Source organism: Aotus nancymaae, unplaced genomic scaffold (genome assembly GCF_030222135.1).
Source record: "Aotus nancymaae isolate 86718 unplaced genomic scaffold, 86718_ANA_hifiasm-v0.15.2.pri h1tg000028l, whole genome shotgun sequence".
Classification (NCBI taxonomy): domain Eukaryota; kingdom Metazoa; phylum Chordata; class Mammalia; order Primates; family Aotidae; genus Aotus; species Aotus nancymaae.
This window is the reverse complement of record NW_026988441.1, coordinates 18,885,469-18,907,348: the sequence shown is the minus strand read 5'-3', so window position 1 is coordinate 18,907,348 and position 21,880 is coordinate 18,885,469. Positions and strand designations below refer to the sequence as shown.

The following is a 21,880-nucleotide window of genomic DNA, read 5'->3' as shown; positions in this document are numbered from 1 at the left end:
AAAGGATGATCCCAAGGTCCTTTCATCCCCATGACTCTGCCCCCTCTGCTATTGTATTTGAGGGGCTGCCAGGAATGTTGAGATGGTGTGGAAGGGAATTAACTAAATTGCATCTATGTGATTGTTGCCAGGGGGTGGAGGCCATGGCACGGAAAACCTGAGACGCTGGGTTTTCCATGCCTGCACACTGCATAACACCCTGCCCTCCTTAGGAGAGCCTTCACTTGCCTTCATCATGGATCTGGGGGAATGTACAACCTCCAGCATATTGGAGGATGTTAGGCTTGTCCAAGGATGTCTCAAATGGGAAGAGGTGTCTGGGCTTTGTGAGGGGGAAAAGATAGCCTCTGAGCAATTAGGGTTTGGAAAAATAGGGGAATCATCTTACCACCTACCCCAGAAGTGGTCATGGGGAGCAGCAATTCTCCAGGGAGGAGAGGGGAGGGGAGGAAGAACAGATCAGGTGACCGTCTAGCAAATGTGTGAGAATCTGGGGAGGGAGAAGATTTGTAAGACTTGAATATTGAATAATTGGAGAGGCTTTTTTGTGGGGGCTTCAAAATATAAAGATATATATGTAATATATATATATTTGTTGTTGTTGAGGTGACGTTTCGCTCTCGTTGCCCAGGCTGGAGGGCTTGCTGGATCTCGGCTCACTGTAACCTCCACCTCCCAGGTTCAAGCAATTCTCCTGCCTCAGCCTCCCAAGTAGCTGAGACTACAGGCGCATGCCACCATGCCTCACTAATTTTTTGTATTTTTAGTAGAGATGAGGTTTTACTGTGTTAGCCAGGATGGTCTCGGTCTCCTGACCTCGTGATCCGCCTGCCTCGGCCTCCCAAAGGGTTGGGATTACAGGTGTGAGCCACCACGCCTGACCAAAATATAAAGTTATATTTTTGTAATCAAACTATAGAAATTAAGGCCTTTCATCTTTTTCCAGGTGGGTAGAGCTCTGCAGAATTTTGAATGAGAGAGATTTGGAGATGCTGAGATTTTGCTCCGTGACACTCGTATTAGGACGTTACGGACTGTCATGCGTGTATGTTGCCGTTTATACTGTGGTTCCCATCACGGATCAAAAACAGGCATTTTTTGTTTGAATGTGAGGATGTGCTTAGAGGAAGAAAGTTTGATTTTTGTATTTATAACAGAGTAGCACAAAAATGGGACCCTGAGCCTCGGGAAACCTATTTGTATTGCATCTTTAGTTTTATCCTTTCCAAGAGTTGAAGTTGGTTCTAATATCATGAGGGAGAAATCAAAGGGCCCCACTAAGTAGAATCATTCCCATCAGCCACAGGCACCAGTGCACCATGCTCGTGACCTTTTGTGCTAAACAAACCCACAGACACACAGACGCATTCCTGCTTCTTAGAGCCCAGGTGTGGATGGATACCTGACCTGCCCCAGAGAGTTTTGGGTGCTGACCACAGAGTTCACATTGTCACAGAGTCCACATTGCCGTCCACAAACCAAACATGAGCATTAGAACTCTCATTTTTGTTTTCTTTGTCCTTCCTGTTTGGGGGTGGCTGAAGATGATACTGGCAGCTCATCTCAAAGATGGATTTATGTCTGTTGCAAAGATGGCGGCATGCACCTTCATGGAGGTGCTGGCAAATTCCAGGCGGTGATGCCAAACCACTCTCGTGCCTTAAATAATGTTGGACCGAGATCATGTGAAATTTATTCTAAAACCTGTGGTTTTTATTTCTTCCTGCAAAGCTCCATTCTCTGCTTCACATGAGAGAAATTAGCAATGAAACACCTCGTCAGGATCCAAAACGCCTGCCACCCATCTGTGCAAAACCCTGGCAGTCCTCAAGGAGACAAATCCTCACCTTCCTGGATGACTTCCATGAAACCTGCAGCGAGGGCAGCCAGACCTTGACTTGGCAAAGAAACCGTGAAGGCAGCCTGGAGTGCCAAACTATTAACTTAGAGAGGGTGACAGGCTTTGAATTTTGCAAAAGCCCAAATCTATTGTTTGGCTATTAGTTGTGGTGAATGGATAATGAAGGGAACCAAGATAGAATGCATGAGGCATGGCCAAAGATGCCATCATTGAGGAAGTGCTGGTTTCTTAAGTCTTGGTAACTAACTAGAGAATTGATTGTGTATTTGAACTGGAGTCAAAAATTTCCTCTAAGTGAGCTGAATTGGAAAATAATATTAAACTTCCATTAGGGGATTCCAGAAATGCTGAATCCAAGACAAGGATTGTGTGCATTTCTATGTGTGTGACTATGAGGGGAAACCTTACAGATATTTGCAGAATATACTCCATCATTTCCTGCCAAGTGTAAGCTTCTAGTATTTCACCAAGATTTTTAGAAAACTTCAACCTTGTTAGCAAAGTAATTAAGCAGAAAGAAAGAAAAGAAAAAACAAAACCCACGAAAACGAAAACAAAACCCCATTGCATTGAATGCCTTGCTGTTTTCCTGACTGTGAAGTCGAATATCGGTGAATTCACGTTGCACACTGGGTTCTTCTGAACTGAATTGAAATTGTCAAAGATGTTGGGCAAGTCTATGGACTGAAGGTTACCATACTTTTAACCATCTGAGAAAAGACCAACTGCACCAAACTTTTTAAATTGATAGTTCTGAATGGTGCTTGGCATACTCAGCAGACATGATTGAAGCAGGTTTGCAGACACAGAGCGTAAACATAAAATACCAACCCCGTCACTTGTCCTGACACACGCCAGCAGTGGTAGCCCAGGGCCAGCGCTCACTGCAGAGGCACAGTGCCAAGGTTGGCTGCTTACTTTCCTTTCTTGATGAAGTGCTTACGGGCCAGTTTCTGGAAGCCCTTTCCAGGAGTGTCACATTTTTCTGTGAGTCTGCCTACAGCCTGAGCTCCCAAGACATTTCCTAGAGACCTCCGTTAGAAGCTTCCACTGCTCCCATTACGTGCAGGCGTTCAGCCTTTGCCAACTGCAGGTTCATGGGATTGTCTGAGGGAGAGTACGTCGGGGGGCTCTGTTCATCTCCCCCGGAGTAGTCACTGACATGAGCGACATTCCCTGTATGCCAGGCACTGCTTCCTCATTGCCCGTTTTGTCCTCATAAAATGAGAGATTATTACTCTGATTTTGCAGATGAGGAACTGAGGCATGAAGAGGTTAAGTAGCTTATGTGGCTGGTAAGTGGCGGAGCCAGAGTCTGGACCCAGGCATCCTGGCAGCTCCAGCCTCCTCCTCCCAGTCATCGTATATGTTCCGTCGTTCCGTTTCCGTTTCGCTCACGTATACAGAGCAGCTAGGTTTCCTGAGCTTCTGGGTACGACAACAAGCAGGGGGTGCCCAGCTTGCTGAAGAGTGAATTACGTTTTTTTCAAGAGCCAAAATATCCACATCAGAAAAGCTTATGGCCAGCAAGCATGATATCAACACACATTGGTATCACAGCATCAAAGTAAAAACTATGTAGTTTCAACAGTCAAATAAAGCTCTCTTTGAAAAGGACCAGTTTTCACATGAGAATGTTGGACAGACTTCCACATCATGGCCTGAGATTTCTCACTGACTCTGTTGCTGTTGTCTCTTCCCACGCGCCCTGTTTCTGCCTTGCCTTTTCCTCCAAGGCCAAGAAGGGTCCTGCCTCTGCTCCTGTCTCATTCAGAGTCAAAGCCAAAATCAATGGAGTGGCCCACATCACCGCCCCCCATTGCTTCTCTGACCGTATATTCTTTTGTGCTTCTTTATGTCTCTCTCCAGACACACTGGATATCAAGAGTGCTGTCACCCCAGGGCCTTTGCACAGCCCACTCCTTCTATAACCATTGGTTCACGTTACCTGCTCAGTCAGTATTCCTCCCACATACTCGCCTTTGGCCTCAAGCCCTCCCAGTCCTCCTTCCCCTACTGTTTTTCTTCTGTCCTTAGCATTTCTCACCCTCTAAGATTTATATATAATCTCTCTCTCTCCTGGTTGGAGTAGAATTCTGAGAGCAAGATCTTTGTTTTGTTCATGGATGGATCCCAGTTGCCTAGAATAGTGCCAGGCATGTAGTAGGTGCTCATTAAATATTCACCATGTGTGTGATTTACCTCCAGAGGGGAGAAGGGGTGCAAAGGGAACTCTAGTATTGGTGATTGTTTTATTCTTTAAGCTTGGGTGATGAATGTGCTGGTTCTTCTTTATATTATTTACCTGTGTGTGTGTGTGTGTGTGTGTGTATTCTGTATATCTGAAATGTTTTATATTGAATTTTAAAAAATCAAACAGCGTCAAAAACTAAAAGCAATGTATGGTTTATGTAAGTGACAGGATCCTCTTCACCACTCAAAGTATTTCTTTTGAGGGGCTGGGTGGGTAGAGTCTCACTCTGTTGTCCAGGCTGGAGTACAGTGGCATGATCTCAGCTCACAGCAACCTCTGCCTCCTGGATTCAAGTAGTCCTCCTGCCTCAGTCTTCCCAGGAACTGGGATTACAGGCACTCACCACCACATGCAGCTAATTTTTTTTTTTAAAGAAAAAGAAAGAAAGAAAAAAAAAGACTGAAGAAGAGGAAGAAAAAGGAAGAGAAACAGAGAAAGAGAACAGCAGTATTGCTTTATTGCCCAGGCTAGAATGCAGTCTAAAAATGGGAATTGAAAACCTCTTTTATGCCAATAATTGTGCTTAACAATGGAGACAGGAAGGAATCAGGGAAGAAAATAACAAACAAGCAGCCAACCAATATTTCATTTAAACCTATGAAATGCTATGCAATTATTGAGGAGTGATTTACTTCCAATTATGTAGTCACTTTTTAGAATAGGTGTGATATGGTATTGATAAGAATGTGTGTTTTAGGCCGGGTGCGGTGTCTCACGCCTGTAATCCCAGCACTTTGGGAGGCCGAGGCGGGTGGATCACGAGGTCAAGAGATCGAGACCATCCTGGTCAACATGGTGAAACCCCATCTCTACTAAAAAAAATACAAAAAATTAGCTGGGCATGGTGGCGCATGCCTGTAATCCCAGCTACTCAGGAGGCTGAGGCAGGAGAATTGCCTGAACCTAGGAAGCGGAGGTTGCGGTGAGCCGAGATCACGCCATTGCACTCCAGCCTGGGTAACGAGCGAAACTCCGTCTCAAAATAAAAAAAAAAGAATGTGTGTTTTGTGTATTTGAAGTGGAGAGTTCTATAAACGTTTATTAAGTTTACTTCTTCCGGGTCTGAGTTCAAGTCCTGGATATCCTTGTTAATTTTCTGTCTCGTTGATCAGTCTAATATTGACAATGTGATGTTACAGTCTCCCACTATTATTGTGTGGGAGGCTAAGTCTCTTTATAAGTCATTAAGAACTTGTCTTATGTATCTGGGTGCTCCTGTATTGGCTACATGTATATTTAGGATCGTTAGCTCTTCTTGTTGCTTTGATCTTTTACCATTATGTAATGTCCTTCTTTGCCTCTTTTGATCTTTGTTGCTTTAAAGTCTATGTGGCTAATTTTTATATTTTTTATAGAGATGGGGTTTCACCATGTTGGCCAGGCTGGTCTCAAACTCCTGACCTCAAAGTGATCCACCTGCCTCTGCCTCCGAAAGTGCTGAGATTACAGACGTGTGCCACTGCACCTGGACCCCATCAAAAGTATTTCTTCATCTTTGTACACCATCTCATGTCAGTGATGGAAAGCGCAGGTTCTTAAGCAGATGTGTTTGCAATGAGGAAGATGCAGTGAAACAGGAAGAGAAGCTGGGCAGGGGCTCTGACCAGCCAGGCAATCGGGGGCCCACATTGACTGGAGGAGCTGTCTGTCAAAGCAAGAGTGTTGGGGAATGATGAGAAATGAGGTGGAGAGTTAGCCAGGATGAGATGGCCCGGGGCCAGCTTCTGAGAGCGGGACACTTGTTGTGGATATCTGGCCACCTTGGCAAGGGAACCTGCATCCCTCTGTTTGACAGAGGCGAGGGAGAAAGACAAATGACATTTTCTAAGCCACCAAGAAGGAAGAGGCCTGAGTGGGGAAGGGCTGAGTTCAGAGACCAGGATGAAGACATTACATGAGGTGACGCTGTGGCTCAGGATGAACCCAGGCAGGACGCGCCCAGCTCCAACACTCCCTGTGACCCCATGAGATCCCCCAAATCCTCAGAAGGGGAGCCACTTCCTGGGTTTGCAGTTACCTCCAGTTTATGTATATAACCAGAAGGAGTAGGAGTCCAGGCCGTGCGGAAGCTCTGGCCCAGCCCAGGGCCGTGTGGTCCGCGGGCAAGGCGAGCTGGCTAATGTCTGGGTGTTGTGGCTGGGAGGACACAGCTGGTCCCCACACACCCCAAGCAGCTTTCCGGACATCGATCAATTCCTCTGGTGAGCATGACTCCTTCTGAGGAGTTCCATTGATCAGACCAGATGGAAAACTAGTAGCTGTGATTGGGATGAGTGAATATTCATTTGGAAATGTCAATGAGTAACTGGAGATGATGCTTGCAGTGGCTTGTCTGGCAGGATCGATTCCAGACATGAGGTGAACCAGACGTTGGCGGGGACTGAAGGCGGGAGCCAGGGACCCTGGGTGGGGCAGGAGGAGAGTTGGGGGCCAGATAATGTATAGGACGGTGAGGTCAGACACAGTTCCCTGTCTCCCCACCCCCACCCCCCGTTTTAAGGTGCTCCTGACTAAGGCTTTTATCTTCCAGTGGGTCATTCCCTGCACCTTGGCCACCAGGCCTGGGGACATCTGTGTGCATGGAAGGGATTGAAGGGCCTCAAGACATGTACTTGCTGAGAGAATGAATGGGTCTGCTGAACCTGCCTTCCTCCTGGGCATGCCAGGAGGAGGAGCTGCAAGAGTGTCTAGCTGGAGGGGTCTCTAAGCTCTAGCTGAGACCCTTCTCCCACCCTTTTATTTTTTTCGAGACAGAGTCTCCCTCTGCTGCCCAGACTGGAGTGCGGTGACAGGATCTTGGCTCACTGCAACCTCCACCTCCCAGGTTCAAGTGATTCTCCTGCCTCAGCCTCCCGAGTAGCTGGGATTATAGGCATACGCCACCATGCCAGGCTAATTTTTGTATTTGTAGTAGATGTGGGGTTTCGCCATGTTGGCCAGGCTGGTCTTAGACTCCTGACCTCACATGATCTATCCATCTCAGCCTCCCAAAGTGTTAGTATTACAGGAGTGAGCCACTGCGCCTGGCCCCTTCTCCCCACTTCTGTCAGTAGGTCCCAGCTGTGCCCAAGTCAGGGCTGGGGCCAGTGGAGGCTGGGAGGTTTTGATCAGGGTCTCCTTGCACTAGGATGGAGGGATGGAGGGATTCAGCCACTTCACCCCGGGAGCTCTGGCCCTGGCTAGAGGCCTCCTGGACACAGGTGAGAAGTCATCACTGCTGGCCTGGGAGCCAGGAGCCCTGTCAGCTTATTGCCAGGTGCACTGTCACCTAGGTGTGGCCCGCCACTTCTCCCAGCCCCAATTAGCCATCTGCAGGAGCTGCCGTCAGCATGGAGGAGGGGCTGGGTCCTGCTTCTCTGTGCAGACTGCTCAGCTAATGAGGGGGTCTGTGAAATTTTTAATTACGGCTCCCATGCTTGGCTTAATTATTTGCATATGGCTTTTACAAGTGGGAAGAGGACGATTGCATGCAGCGTAGCACTTCTCCTCAGCTTCACGTTTGACTTTAATTAAAGGCAGAACCTGAGGTCTTTCCATCACTAATGATCGTGGAAAATTAGCTTCCAGTTCCCAAGGGGTCTCCAGAGTGATGCACCCTGAGGCGGAGAGCGGGTGGAGAGGGGATGGAGCAGGGAGAGGAGCGGCAAGCACAGATGGCAGATGGTCCTGCTGGGCTGCCACTCCGGAGCCTCCCCGCTAGGCCACCCTCCCACCGCCTTTCCTCCAGGCTGCGTGGACAAGGGAGCCTCACTTTCCTCTGCCAGGAAGCAGACCTGACTTTAGGCGGCAGCTCGGAGGAAACCCTGATGAGCTGGGGTGAAGGTTGCCACAGTCATTCTGGTGGCCAGGAGCTGGGTGTGTCCTGGCTGCAGCTGGACTGCTTCCAGCTGGTGACCACAGGCAGAGGAGTGGGAGGTTCTGAAATAAGTATACATATGTGCACATATGTCTACAGCATGTGCTCACCCAGGCACACAGATACACAGGATACAGCCATAGACACATCTGCATGCTCACACATGCATGTGCACATATGTCCCCTCAGGAGCAAAGGAGTGAATGTGTAGTAGACCCTGTGGCCATCCCTGGGTCTCCATCCCTCTTGTCTTCTACTCACTGAGCTGGGAGAGGCTGACCTCAGGGCAGTTTCATCCCACTGTTTCCAGTACCCAGGCCTGTGCCCTCATAGCACAGAGCATCCCCTTAGCCCCTAGCACACAGGGTCAGGAGGTTCTATTGGCTCAGGATCCAGGACTTTGTTCCCTCACTTCTACTGGACATAATGAGGATGCCTGTAGCTTGGACTATGGCTGTTGCCACTGAACCATGAAGGGAGCTCTCTAAGGATAAAACCTGCCCCAAGGACAGAGCAGCAGAGCCTGGGTCACCAGTGACACTGTGGAGCCTCGATTTTCCTGATGAGCTGGTTTTCTGTTTCTCACCTCCAAAATCATCCTGGTCTAGGCAGGGTTTGTGTCCAGTGCGTGGTCTGACACTGCATGTGGTTGACGGCAACCACTGAACCACGCAAGAGCTGGTTTCCTGGCAACACCCCAGCCTCCTTCCTGTCCCACTGAGGAGGCTGCCCTGTAGGTCAGAGCTGAGCTTTCCTGGCACAGGGGCTGAAGTCATCAGCCAAGGCTGCCATAACAAAGACCACAGACTGGATGGCTGCAGCAGCCTCTCTTCCCACGGGCTTTTTCTCCCCTCTGGTGATTTTGCACAAAATTCCTTGAACCAAGAAGCATTGTTCTTATCCAGGGGTCACATGCTTTACCCCAATCTAGGTTCCTGGGTTGTGGGGGTTCCAGAGTGGCAGCCCAGCAGGACCATCTGCCTTTCCCAAATCCAGGCTCTTTCTTGAGTCTTATGTCCATGCTGGATTTGGCCTGATGCCCATCCATTGCCTCCTCTTTCATCACAGGAGGCTGAGGCAGGAGGATCACTTGAGTATTCTTTCATCATAGAAGGGATGACAGGTGGTGGACCTCAGGCCAAATCCAGCATGGACATGAGGCTGAAGTAGGTTTTTTAAAATGTGCATTGCTTGCCAATTTCAGAATCAGGAAATTTCAAGTTAAAAATTCAGATTTCCAAGTTGGAAGGTCTAAAGGTCTGCATCTGCTACAAGGGTCATCAGATGTGTCATTTAAAAAATAACTTTTGGCCCAGTGAGGTAGCTCACACCTGTAATCCCAGCACTTTGTGGAGCTGAGGCAGGCGGATCACTTGAGGCAAGGAGTTCAAGACCAACCTGGCCAACACAGCAAAACTTCATCTCAACTAAAAATACAAAAATTAGCTGGGCGTGGTGGTACACGCCTATAGTCCCAGGTATTCAGGAGGCTGAGGCAGGAGAATCGCTTGAACCCAGGAGGCAGGGTTTGTGCTGAGCCAAGGTCGTGCCACTGCACTCCAGCCTGGGCAACATAGAGAGATTCTATCTCAATATAATAATAATAATAATAATAATTGTTGCCCCAGTGTGATGGCTTATGCCTATAATTCCAATGCTTTGGGAGGCTGAGATAGAAGGATTGCAGGAGACCAGCCTGGGCAATGTAGTGTGACCACATCTCTAAAAAACATTTTTTAAATTAGCTGGGTGTTATAGCATGTACCTGTGGTCCCGTCTACTTAGGAGACAGGCAGGAGAATCACTGGAGCCCAGGAGTTCAAGGCTGCAGTGAGCTATGATCGCACCACTGCACTCCAGCCTGGGTGACAGAGCAAGACCCAATCTCTTAAAAAAAAGAAGGAAAAAAAAAATCCAGGTTTCCAAATGGGGAGATCTGAAGGTCTCAATCTACTACCAAGGGTCATTGGATGTGTCACTTGAAACATAATTTTTATTATGAGTGTCATGTGGTTATTATAGGAAATGAGCTGCTTCAGACAGCTGCTCACTAAAGACCAGTGACTGACATTTTGGGTCCCACTATAAAAATGCTTGTCTTCATTCCTCTTTAGAGCAAACACGTAAGAAGTCAGGGCTTGAGCAACTCCTCATGTGATCATCAGGCAGGGGGTCACTGGGGCATGAGTGTGGGATCTGCGTGGATGCTCTTTTGCTTTGAGATGTTCCAAGTTAGCCAAGTGCTGCCCACATCCCTGCCCTACCTGCCCCCGCCTGGCAGACCGATGCCATGGAGCACCATGTACAGCGATCACAATGGTTTACAACTCTTCTGCCTGTGTCCTTGAGGCTGAACGATGAGGGTGTCTGAAACCCAGGATGGTAGAAAAGAGGCTGCAGGCTTAGGGAGAGAAACCAGAGAAACCAGACTCCCTCGGATATTGTTCAAGATAAGCAAATAATTAAGCAGAGCTATTTGGAAAGAAGGTGAGACCGGCTGTAGGGAAACAGGCACCCTGCAGAGAAGACTGGGACCCAGCAGCCCATTCCACCTGACCCAAGCTTCTTCCTCCACCCCAAGGCAGCATCCCACCATACCTCAGGAATCTTCCCAAATAGCTCCATGGTACCAGTCCACCAGGGACCTACTTACTGGCTGGGAAAACAGAAGCTCAGAGATATAGCATGAAGATGCCCCAAATCTCCCGGTGACAGCACTGAATGCTGAGTGCTGTCTCTTCTGTGCTACCCTCCCACCGTTCCCTCTGCCGGAGAAAAGCTATTAGTTTCCAGGAACACACAGGAGGGTGCCTCATTTGGCCTGAGGGCCATCAAGGAATGGTGAAAGATGAGACTGGGCATGGGAGGTCAGCAGACAGGATATTCACAGACCTGGTGGATCATGCTGAGATATTTTAACTTGGGCCTCTGGGCACCTGTGGGACTCGAGAGTGACCACAGATGTATTGCAGGAGAGATGTCGAGAAGGGGAGCTGTCCAGGCCGCAGGTGCTGAATCAGAGCCGCATGGAGGAACTGGGAGAGACAGGACACGCGTTCAAAAGGCCAGATCTGCACTCGGGTGTCAGGAGAGAGGGAGGAAGTGTTAGTCTGGACCCACATTTCTGGCTTTTTAACATACCATGGGGAAAAAGAAGGGCACCAAGGGATCACTGGGGTGGAAGGGACTTGGAACACAGGATGCTAGCTGGAAGGAGACCTGGGGCAGAGACTAATGGAGAAGGCACGTTCCCATCTCATGCACAGTCAGTCACTCATTAGCGCTTCTAGGTCATTCAAAGCCTTGGTCCCTTCCTGGTGGCCTGAACAAGACCTTTTTTTCCACAGGGCAACCAGAATAGGGCCAAGAGACTTGATTGTTCTGCCATATTCTTAGTCTTGAGCCTTCTCTTCACATTGGAAGAGACCAGCCTATTTTGAGGTGAGATCCAAGGAAAATCATGCTGGTCTGGTGGAGGTCAAGTCTATGGGGGTCCACCTGTAATTCCAGTGCTTTGGGAGGCCAAGGTGGGAGGATTACTGGAGGCCAGGAGTTTAAAACCAGCCTGGGCAACATAGTGAGACCCCACTTATGCCAAAAATTAAAAATTTAATCAGGCATTGTTAAATTGAGTAGTCCCAGCTACTCAAGAGGCAGAGGTGGGAGGACTGCTTGAGCCCAGAAGTTCGAGACTGTAGTGAACTGTGATTGCACCACTGCACTCCAGCCTGGGTGATAGAGTGAGACTCTGTCTCTAAAAAACTAAAAATAAAAAATGATCTTGGAGGTTATCCTTTGGAAGCCAGCCTGCTTCCAAAGGGTACAGCCATGCATGTGTGCTGAGTGGACCCACAGAGCACTATCACTGGACTCCATGTGACCCCAGCCCGAAGGGCCTAGCTGGCCCCAGTTCAGGAGCTTTCTTTTGCCTTCATAATCTTACTAGCTTCTTTGCTCACCATACATTGCCCAAGCACCTGCTCTGTGCCAGGCACTGTTGGCAGCTGGAAACACAAAGACAAGTCCTCTGGGGCCTCCTTGTGCCAGCCATAAGGAGAGGGATTCCCTGGAAGGCAGCCAAGCCTTCTTGCCATTCTCTCCTCCTCGGGATTCTATGGACTGCTGTGTGTCTCTGCATCCTGCCAGGGGCCGGGGCATTCCGGGTTTACTCACACACTCCTCTCTGTCCATATTATACTCCAACTTTCAATTTTGAGAAGTAAATATGCAATTTTTTCCTCCCTGTAATTTTCCCTGCTGTGGCTGCGGATCTCAGAGCCGCTGGAGAATGTGAACAGCTCAGTGCTTTCTAAAAGTAAAAGGAGGCTGGCCACGCTGCATCCTACATCCCCTGGTGCTCTTGGCAGGATCCGGCAGCTTGGCTGGGGAGAGATGCTCTCCAGGCTGTACTGTCAAGGGAATTTTTAACCCAAATAATTCATGTTCCCACCTTCTTCCATTAGCAATAATTGCCAAGAAGTAAGTGTGTATCTGTGTGAGCTTGCACACGCATGCGTGTCTCTTGCTGGAACATTAACAGAGGAGGCAAGGTGAGTGTATTTGCTTACACAGCCAAACTTTCTGTGTGTTCCTCTGGAGAAGCTCAGACCTTCATGTCTCAGTAACTGAAGGTCAGAACGGTCTGATCTAAGCTTTTGTTTTGGAAAAGTGTGGCTGGGGTGGAGAGAGGGAGGATTTGAGTCAGATCTGGGGTGGCGCTTATTTCCTGCATGTAACCTTGATCATGTTTAGTCTCTGTGGGTCTTCATTTCATCATCTGCAAAACAGAGTGATGAACTTGGAGATCTACTGCCCAGATCTTCCTTCCAAGAAGGATTTGCTGACCACTGGGGGATGTGTGGTCAGCAGCCAGCCTCCAGTCCTCAGCTCCATGATGGGCTGCCTCATCTGCAGCAAACTGCCTCATCTGAGATTATGCCCTTCTCTGGGCAGCCCACATCCAGCTACTGAGTAAGGGGGTGGTGTAAAGGTCCAGCAGTATCTTCCTGCTACAGGACACTCTGATAGGCTGAATCCATTCCAGAGTCCACCATCGAGGCCCTCATCCCTGTTCCACTTCTCCTTCCCACTCCAGCTTCCTCCCTTTTCCCTTCATGGGTATTGATCCTTAATAAACATCTTAGACCCCAAACACCATCTCAGCATCTCCTTACAGAGAACCAAACCTGTGGCAAATAAGGATAATGATTTTTACTTCCAAAGGGTATTGTGTGAAAGCTAAATGGGATGTTCATGTAATATCCAGCATTGTGCCCGGAACATTAACAAATCATGATAAATGCCTGTTCCTTTTTATTTTCTTCCCCTAAAAACTATAACTCAAAATCCCATTCTGGGCCTTGAGCAGGTGTTCCTAACCTGTGTTCTGTAATATTGGTTTGGAAAAAGCCCAGCGAGGCAAGTGGCCCTGAAAATCTGTGCTACAGCTAAATCTGAGATCCTGGCTCACAGCTTCAGAGCCATTCTTGTCCCTGTGAAGTTCATTATCCATGGATCACGTCAGCCCTCTTCAAGGTTCCTCACTGAAAAGAAATTGAGCATGCAAATACTCTTTTATCATAATCACCACGTATCCACAGGGTAATTCATAAAAGAGCAGGAAATATATTGAAATTCAATATTGTTTTAGTCCAAATCAATATTAATAATTGTTTGCATTTTTAAAGTGCAATTTGCAATTGAAAAGTGCACAAAGATCAACCAGTAGTTGCTAACACATCAAATTTTCCTATTAAAGGCATAGTCCCTTAACTTTAAAACATTTCTTATACAACGGGGGCTGGAGCTGATCCATGGAAATGGCTATCTATTATTTACGTGCACAACATTAGAATGTGCTTCCATTCTGCATGAGTGGAAGGCCAGTCACTTTTATTTTTAGGTTTTTGATTTCTTTAATTAAATTTTTAATTTAGAGATAATTATATATTCATATACAGTTGTAAGAACTAATGCCGAGAAATCCCATATATCCTTTACACCCCTCCCCCGATTGTAATGTCTTGCAAAACTGTAGAACAGTGTTATAACCGGGATATTGATGTTGATACAGTCAAGATAGAGAACATTTCTTTCCCCACAAGGATCCCCATGTTGCTTTCTTCAGATCTTTAAAAATTAAAGATTTTTGCATGAAAAAGAACCCTGTTAGATTTCTGCCTTGAAACGATAGCTGTCACTAAATGAGGCACCGTCCCAGCTGGGCTCAGTGGAGTTCACACAGAGGAATGGTCCCCTAGGTAAGGAGTAGCCCAGGTGGAACTCGCCTCAGCCTGGCAGGCCTCATGGGAGCACAGCTTTGCATATCAGAAAGAACCTGAAAACACAGTTTTCAGTTTGACACTTGCTGTGTGGCCTCTGATCCCTCAAACAAGGACAGGGTTGTCAAGAAGGGAAACAGCTTGACTGGGCTCATGTGGGCCACAGGGGCCCAGTTATCCCTGGAATAGCCCTTCCCAGAGTGTAGAACTCTGGGGCACAGCCCTGGCAGCCTTCCTGAGGTCATGCCATCAGAGTGACCTGGATCCCTAGTGAGAGGGACAGGTGGCAGGTGTGGGTGAGGGGCATCCCTGACTGAAGCCCACCTGGCATGCTTGAAAGTGACCTAGTGCCAATTAAATTCACAAGGTGCCTCCCTGTTCCAAGGCGTTTTCTCACAACAGAGATGCAAGAAACTTGGGAACTCATCTACAGCAGATATTTTGGATGAGGACTGATTCTGAGATACGGAAACTCAAGTCCTGAAAATCAGACTTGAGTAGAGGGGAAGTCAGGCCAGAGAACCTGGGTGCCCTGCTCTAAGCCTGATGGCCATCCCATGACATCCAGATGCCTTGTTCAAGGTGCTTCCACTGAGAGTTTGGTTTTTTTAAGATGGAGTTTGGCTCTTGGCACCCAGGCTAGAGTATAATGGTGCAATCCTGGCTCACTGCAAACTCCACCTCCTGGTTCAAGTGATTCTCCGGCCTCAGCCTCCCGAGTAGCTGGGATTACAGGTGGCTGCAGTTAATTTTTGTATTTTTAGTAGAGACAGGGTTTCACCATGTTAGCCAGGCTGGTCTCGAACTCCTGACCTCAGGTGATCCACCCACCTCAGCCTCCTAAAGTGCTAGGATTACAGGTGTGAGCCACTGTACCTGACCTTTGTGTATGTGTGAGACACAGTCTCACTCTGTTACCCTGAATGGAGTGCAGTGGCACAATCTCTGCTCACTGCCTCCTAGGTTCAAGCAATTCTCCTGCTTCAGCCTCCCAAGTAGCTGGGATCACAGGTGCACACTACCACACTTGGCTAATTTTTGTAATTTTAGTAGAGATGGGATTTTATCACGTTGGCCCGACTGTTCTGAAACTCCTGGCCTCTAGTGATCCACCCACTTCGTAATCTTTTTTTTTTTTTTGAGATGAAGTCTCACATTGTCGCCTGGGCTGAAGTGCAAGGGCATAATCCCAGCTTACTGCAACCTCTGCTTCCAGGGTTCAGGTGATTCTCCTGCCTCAGCCTCCTGAGTAGCTGGGATTCCAGGCATCTGGCACCATGCCCAGTTAATTTTTTATATTTTTAGTAGAGACGGGGTTTCACTGTGTTGGCCAGGCTGGTCTCGAACTCCTGACCTCGTGATCCCCTGCCTCAGCCTCTCAAAGTGCTGGGATTACAGGCGTGAACCACCACGCACAGCCTTATGATCTTTTTTAAGTGTACAGTCCAGTGGCAGTAAATATATTGACGTTGTTGGACAGCTATCACCACTATCCAGCTCCAGAACGTTTCATCATCCCAGACACTGTACCCATTAAACAACTCCCTGTTCCTCCTTCCAGTCCCTGGTAACTTCCATTCTACTTTCCATCTCTATGAATTGAACTACTCTTGGTACTCCACAAAAGTGGAATTACACAGTATTTGTCCTTTTGTGTCTGGCTTGTTTCACTTAACACGATGTCTTCACGTGTCACCAATGTTGTAGCATGTGTTTCTATCATTGACCTTTTGATCAACATGCGCAAGCTGTAATTTTTAGGGGGTTTCCTCACATCACTATATTTTAAAGGTTTGGGGATGCATTAGTCCATTTTGTGTTGCTATAAAGAAATATCCAAGGTTGAGTAATTTATGAGGAAAAGAGATTTAATTCACTCATGGTTCTGCAGACTGTACAAGCATGGTGTTGGTGTCTGCTTGGCTTCTCGGGAGGGATTCAGGAAGCTCACAATCATGGTAGAAGGCAAAGTGAGAGGAGGCAGGTCACATGGCAAGAGAAACAGCAAGAGAGAGATGAGGGAGAGAGTCCTGGACTCTTGTAAATGGTTAGATTTCATGTGAACTAACTGAATGAGAACGAACTCATCTCTCAAAGGGATGGCATCGTGCCGTTCATGAGGGATCCACTCCCACAATTCAGTCCCCTGCCACCAGCCCCACCTCCAGCACATTTGGATATGTGTCCCCTCCAAATCTCATGGTGAAATGTGACTGGGAATCACATTTCACCATGAGATTTGGAGGGGACACATATCCAAACCATGTCAGGGGACAATCAGTCAACTTCATGGCATTTCAATGGCTTGTGTCTTTTGTGTAAAAACTGCACCTGTTAATATACATGTATATGTAGAGATAGAATCAACATTTATCTTGAAAAATGTATTTGTCTTCAAGCTCTGTGATCTGAAATCTGTTGTCCTGACACCAAGAGGCAAAATCGAGGTCCTGGTGGCGATTGTGCCTCAGGTATTTCAAGCTTTACTGCTTCATCGGGCTCCCTGGGGACCTTTTCTTCCTTGTCTCTTGTCATAGGATTGGGTCACTCTTTGGACCTGATTCCAGCCCAGCCCTGATGAAAACAAACCCTCAGCTCCCTGAAACATAAATGACCTTTTTAAAATTCCAGGTTCATGGAGTGCCTCTCTCCAGATGGCCCCAAACACTTCCATCTATTAACTCGTGCTCATTCAACATGCAGCAGAGGCTATTGATCACTTTCCCTGTGCCGGGACGGTGCTAGGTGCTTCGAATACAAAGATGGGGAGAGGCCTCGATGCGATTCCTGATTCCCAAGGTGCCGAGTCAGAGGCAGGCGGCAAACGTTCTTCCCACAGTCGGGGAAGGGCTGTCACCTTGATGGTGCTCTCGGGGGACCAAGGTTCACACATTCAGGGAATTCAGGGCACTGAGTCAGCATTCCGGACTCTGCCAGGAGGAGGAGGAGGAGGGAACTCAGTTTTTCTTCATGCAGAATGACTGTCCCCGGCTCTGCCCCACTGGCGTAAAATGTCCTTAACATGTAAGAAGCCCTGGGCAGAGATAGTGTCCATGGTGCGGTCACCTGACATCCATGGTGTGGTCACTTAACATGGCCTGTCACGCACTCTTTGGCCATGCTCTCAGGCCCCCCTCGCTTCTGCTGTGTGTTTGCAGTCACCCTTCAGCCTCCACCTGGCAATGTGTCTGCGATGGTGGGAGGCTGGGCTGTGGTGCTCCTAATAGGCCTATTGGGGCAAGCTTTAGGACCATGTGAGCCTGATTCACATGGTAACCTCCACCCCAGAATGCCCTTTCTCCCCACTGCAGAGCATGGGGTTGGAGGGAGTGGAGAGAACCCTCCCTTGCAACAGGGGAGCGGACAGTAGGTGAATTGAATTGCCTCCCCCCGGAGTAGCGTGGCGCCATGTGGGGGCCTGGGTGTGCCAGGGCCTGGGGATTTCAGGACCTAGGCCAGCGCTCCCCGGCAGCAGGGCAGGAGCCAGTCTGAGTCTGCAGCCCCGCCTTGGAGTCTGAGCATTCGCGCCCATCCGTCATCCTTGCAGAGCATTGCAACTTTATGCCTACGCATAAAAACTGGAGGGACTCGTCCCAGAGTTTGCTGCCGCCGCCGCCGCTGCCATTAGAGCGGTTTTAATTAGCTGCAGGATTTTTAATGAGCTGAAATCAAGAAGAGCCCCATCTCAGAAGTAAGCGAAAGCCGCGCGCAGGGAACTAGTCTGACAAAACAGAAGGAGGTGGTGCTCTCGGGGGACCGGGCTGTGGGCTCCCACCGACCGATGGATAGGCGAGGAGTGGATGAGTTCCTGAGGCCAAGAGGCTGAGGAGGGAAGCCGGGGCTCAGGGGCCAGCGCCCAGTGCAGAGTCCCTGCTGCTGCCACCGCGGCAGAAGGCACGGTGCCGGATTCAAGGTGACGGCAGTGCCTGGCTCCATTCTCCTCAAGTTGCCATAGCAGCCTCTCTCCCAACAAGCAGCTTCTCCGGGAGCCCTCAGCCGGGAGGGACGTCATTGTTCTCTCCTGCCCGTGTGGTGCAAGGAGACCCACCGGACAGAGAACTTTCCGGAGCCCGGGGTCCGCTGACCACGTGGGTGCACCCATGCTGCCTGGAGCCAGGCACAGGGACCGGTCCCCACGGCCACAGGGGGTCCTCTGGGCGGCTGAGAGGAGCGTCCAGGCCTGGAAGCAGCCGCAGCCAAGCGTGTCCTTGGAGCCGTCCGTGCGTCTGTCCGCCTGCTGCCGGTCGCCACTGGAGGTGCGTGTGTTTTGGCTGAATTCCCAAGTCCTTGCTTGTGCCCTGAAGTGAATTTCTCCAAAGAGATACATTCTTAAATCAAATAAATAAGGAAATGGGAGGAATCCTTGGCCCTGCCCTGTGTCCCAGGAGGTGTTTATAAGATTAATTGGATTTTTTTTTTTCTCCTTAAAGTAAAAATTGGTGATGCCATTTAGGCTTCAGGGAGTGAAGCCACCAGGACTGGGAATTGTGAGGCCGGGTAGGAGCTGCTAGAAACTCACAGGGGCTGTTTATTTTTCTTGCCTGAACCCTCCCTCTTCTCTAACCCTGGCAGGCTGGATTTTCTTATTGTCTGTTGGTCTTGGGATAGGTATAGGGAGGAGAAGGCAGGTTTTGCCCTTGTCATTGGAGCTGAGAGTGATGTAGTTTGTGATGAGGATGGGACAGTCCCAAGTGGGAGCTGAGGCCTGTGACTATTTATGCCCCAGCCCTCCAGGCCCCAGACTGTGACAGATGGTGTTGTCCACTCCCCAGGCAGCAGCTGGACTCCCAGGAGAGGGAGACAACAGCTCTTAGACAGCAGTTCCTGTTGCCTTGAAAATAACATGTGACTTTGAAGCCTGGGGCTCTCTGAGGAACAATAGAGGATTCCATAACCCCTGTAATGCCCAGGGGTCTGTTGGTGACCACCCTTCCTTCCCATACCTTTGGGGAAAGGAGGGTTCTATAGAGTCTAGTTGTCATCCTTGTGGGGCATCGAAGACCTAGCCATGCTGCCGGCCAGTTACCTAGGAGGGGAGGCACTCTGACCTTTTGATTTCTGTTTGCATGGAGTAGGGAGTTAGCTGGTCAGATGGTCCCCAGTGAGAACAAACACAGAGCGGAGGGTCCCAGAGGGAAAATCTGGGGTCTGGGGCTTAGGGGCTGGACCTTGAAGCCACAGACAGCTCCGACGACAGCTTCCCTGGGTGTAGGGAGGGTGTTTGTGTTCTCTTGGGGTCCAGCAAAGGGGAGAGTCTTTGAAAGGGGAGATGCGAACAGATGAAGCTCCACCATGGAGGTGTGGTCCTGGGTCTGTGTCCCCTTCCCCTTCCTGGATGTGGTCCTTGCCCCGGCTCCCAGGCACATGGGTGGCTGGAACCACGCTCCATGGGGTGGGTTTGCTTTGGGCAGGTTCAGAAAAAAGTGAGGACAGGTCGTGGCTGCAGGGATCCATTTAGTCTTTGACGATGGATGTCTGTACTGGCTCGAATGGAGACAGACTGGGAAGAAGTAGGGACCGCCCAGCTCTCCTGTAACCATTCTGCAGCGCCAGCTACTGAACAAACTCGATGATGATCACACATGCTCTCAAGTCCCCTTTGTTCATCAGGTAGAGCCTGATATCGAGGGACCCTTTAATAGCTCTTTTACCCGGCAGCTCTGGGTGCAAGCCATGAACTTGTTCTTTCTTGCAATATGTCTTGATGTTGGAGGCCACCCTAGGTCAAACTGGCTTTCTGGTGTCTGACTCAGGAGGCTCCAGGAAGTGCGCCCACACCGTGGCCAGCTTACTCAGGGGTTCGTGATGGTTGCCTTCCAGCTGGGGCCTTGCTGGGGACCTTCAATGGTGTGTGTGTGTGTGCGTGTGTGTGTGTGTACGTGCGCGCACGCACACGTGCATGCAGGCACTCACCAGCATGCACCTGGGCATGTGTGCATACGCATGTTAGTGAACCTGCGCCTGCTTAGGTCCGTGGGTTCGGTGCATGTGTGAATGCAATCCCCATGACCACGAAGTAGCAGCTGCTCCCAAGAGACCTTGAACATTCTTCCTGGTCTCCCTCTGAGAGCCTTGGCTCCCCTGTATCGGTGTGTGACATCTTTTCCATTCTTCTAACTCCTTTCTATAACTGCCTAGGGCACCCCTGAGTCAGGCTGGAGTGAACAGCTCTGCCTCCCTCATCAGCCGCTCACTCTCTCCTGAGGCTTTGGGGCTGGCCCCGGTGGGCCTGGGACTCTGCAGTGCAGCACTGTCCTCTTGGAGGGAAGGGCTTGGGGGACAGTAGGGCATCATAGCCTGCTTTGGGGCTTGCACTGCTGCATCTGTGTCTTTGCAAGGCAGTGAACCCCAGGACCCCATGACGGACTTATCTGGGACAGCCGTGGAGAGAAAGGCCCCAGCCCCACACAAGGGGCTTTGAGTCTGAGCCCTTGGGGACATGTGACTATCCATTTCTACCCTCTGCAAGCAGGGCAGGGGTGGCCTCAGTGGGTGACAGGAAGCAGCAGTTTGTCTTTGGGGCAGAGGCCATGACAGTGAGGTCGGGGCCGGGTTGACACCCTGGAGCCAGCTCCAGAGACAAAATGGGCCCAACTCAGTGCTTCCGTAAAAAGCTGGAAGGCTGCGGGAACCACCTGCTCGGCACAGTCCAGAGAGCCCAGCGTCAGGTGCCTTCCTGGTGTGGAGAGGCCTGGGGCGGGTTAATTAAAGTTAACTGAGTGAAAAAATAATTACAGAGACTGAGGGGTGAAACCCAAATCTGCAGTTTACCCTCCCCAGCCCTTGAGCCTTTCAGAAAAACAATCTGGTGGTGGGGAGTTGTTTTCTGAGCAGGAGAGCAGGGAGAGAGCCTCTTCTCATTCCTCGTGCTCCATGGGCTAGGTGTCCCACAGCACTTGGATCCGGGTTGGAGAGGAGTCACCTGGCCGAAGTATTGTCCCTGGGCAGGGGAACGTCCTTGCCCCAAGCAGCACATCTAGCCTGGGGCTTGACCAGCCATCCATCTGTGACCTCAGAGGCTGTTGGGAGCTGCCCACGCAACCCCACCCTGTGCCAGGGTGGGAAAGTTCCCCCCAGGGCTCCTTGGGTGGAAAGAGGGTGATACCCCAGGCCTGGCCAGCAGGGTCCGCTGGAAAGTAAGGGGATGGAGTGACCTTCAAAACGGGAGGTCCCTGGAGTGCCTGCTGCGTGTGCCTCCCTCCCCCTGCACTCTGCCCATGCCCTCCCTACCCCCACTATGGGAACTGACATTCTTCCTTTGGCCAAATGGCCTTGGGGTACCCGCACTCAAGGCACAGCCTGGCCCTGTTGGCATGACTTGCTGGTATATAGGGGATGGGGAATTTCTCTCCCTGTCTTCTAGTAGGAAGTAGGGTAAGAGGCAAGTCACATGGATAATACTGTGGGTCTGCAGTGGCCAGAGCAGCTAGTGCCCACCCCCAGGAACACGAGGGCGTGTTAGCACCCAGCCTCTGCGCCTCTGAGCTCGGAGTCTGTTGGACACAGGTCTAGCTGCCCCACCTCGACTCCAGGCCAAAGGCCTCGAATGCAGGGACCCGTGTGGTCTGGCCAGAGCCTCAGCTCCCGCTGGTGTCCAGAGGGACCGCCATCCACCAGCCCCATCTGCC

At 49.9% G+C, this 21,880-nt stretch overlaps 1 protein-coding gene across 2 annotated transcripts in view; it reads left to right on the top strand.

The window, feature by feature from the left end:
* CHST8 (carbohydrate sulfotransferase 8) overlaps nt 1-21,880 on the top strand; it is a 100,300-nt gene that overhangs the window by 358 nt on the left and 78,062 nt on the right. The window contains exon 1 of one of the 2 annotated variants that reach the window (XM_012448471.2): nt 17,836-18,508. The exons of the other annotated variant lie outside the window; for it this stretch is intronic. The gene's annotated coding sequence lies outside the window, so the exon portion shown is untranslated. Of the gene's footprint in view, nt 1-17,835; nt 18,509-21,880 lie in introns of those variants that run through there. 2 annotated transcript variants of the gene reach the window in all.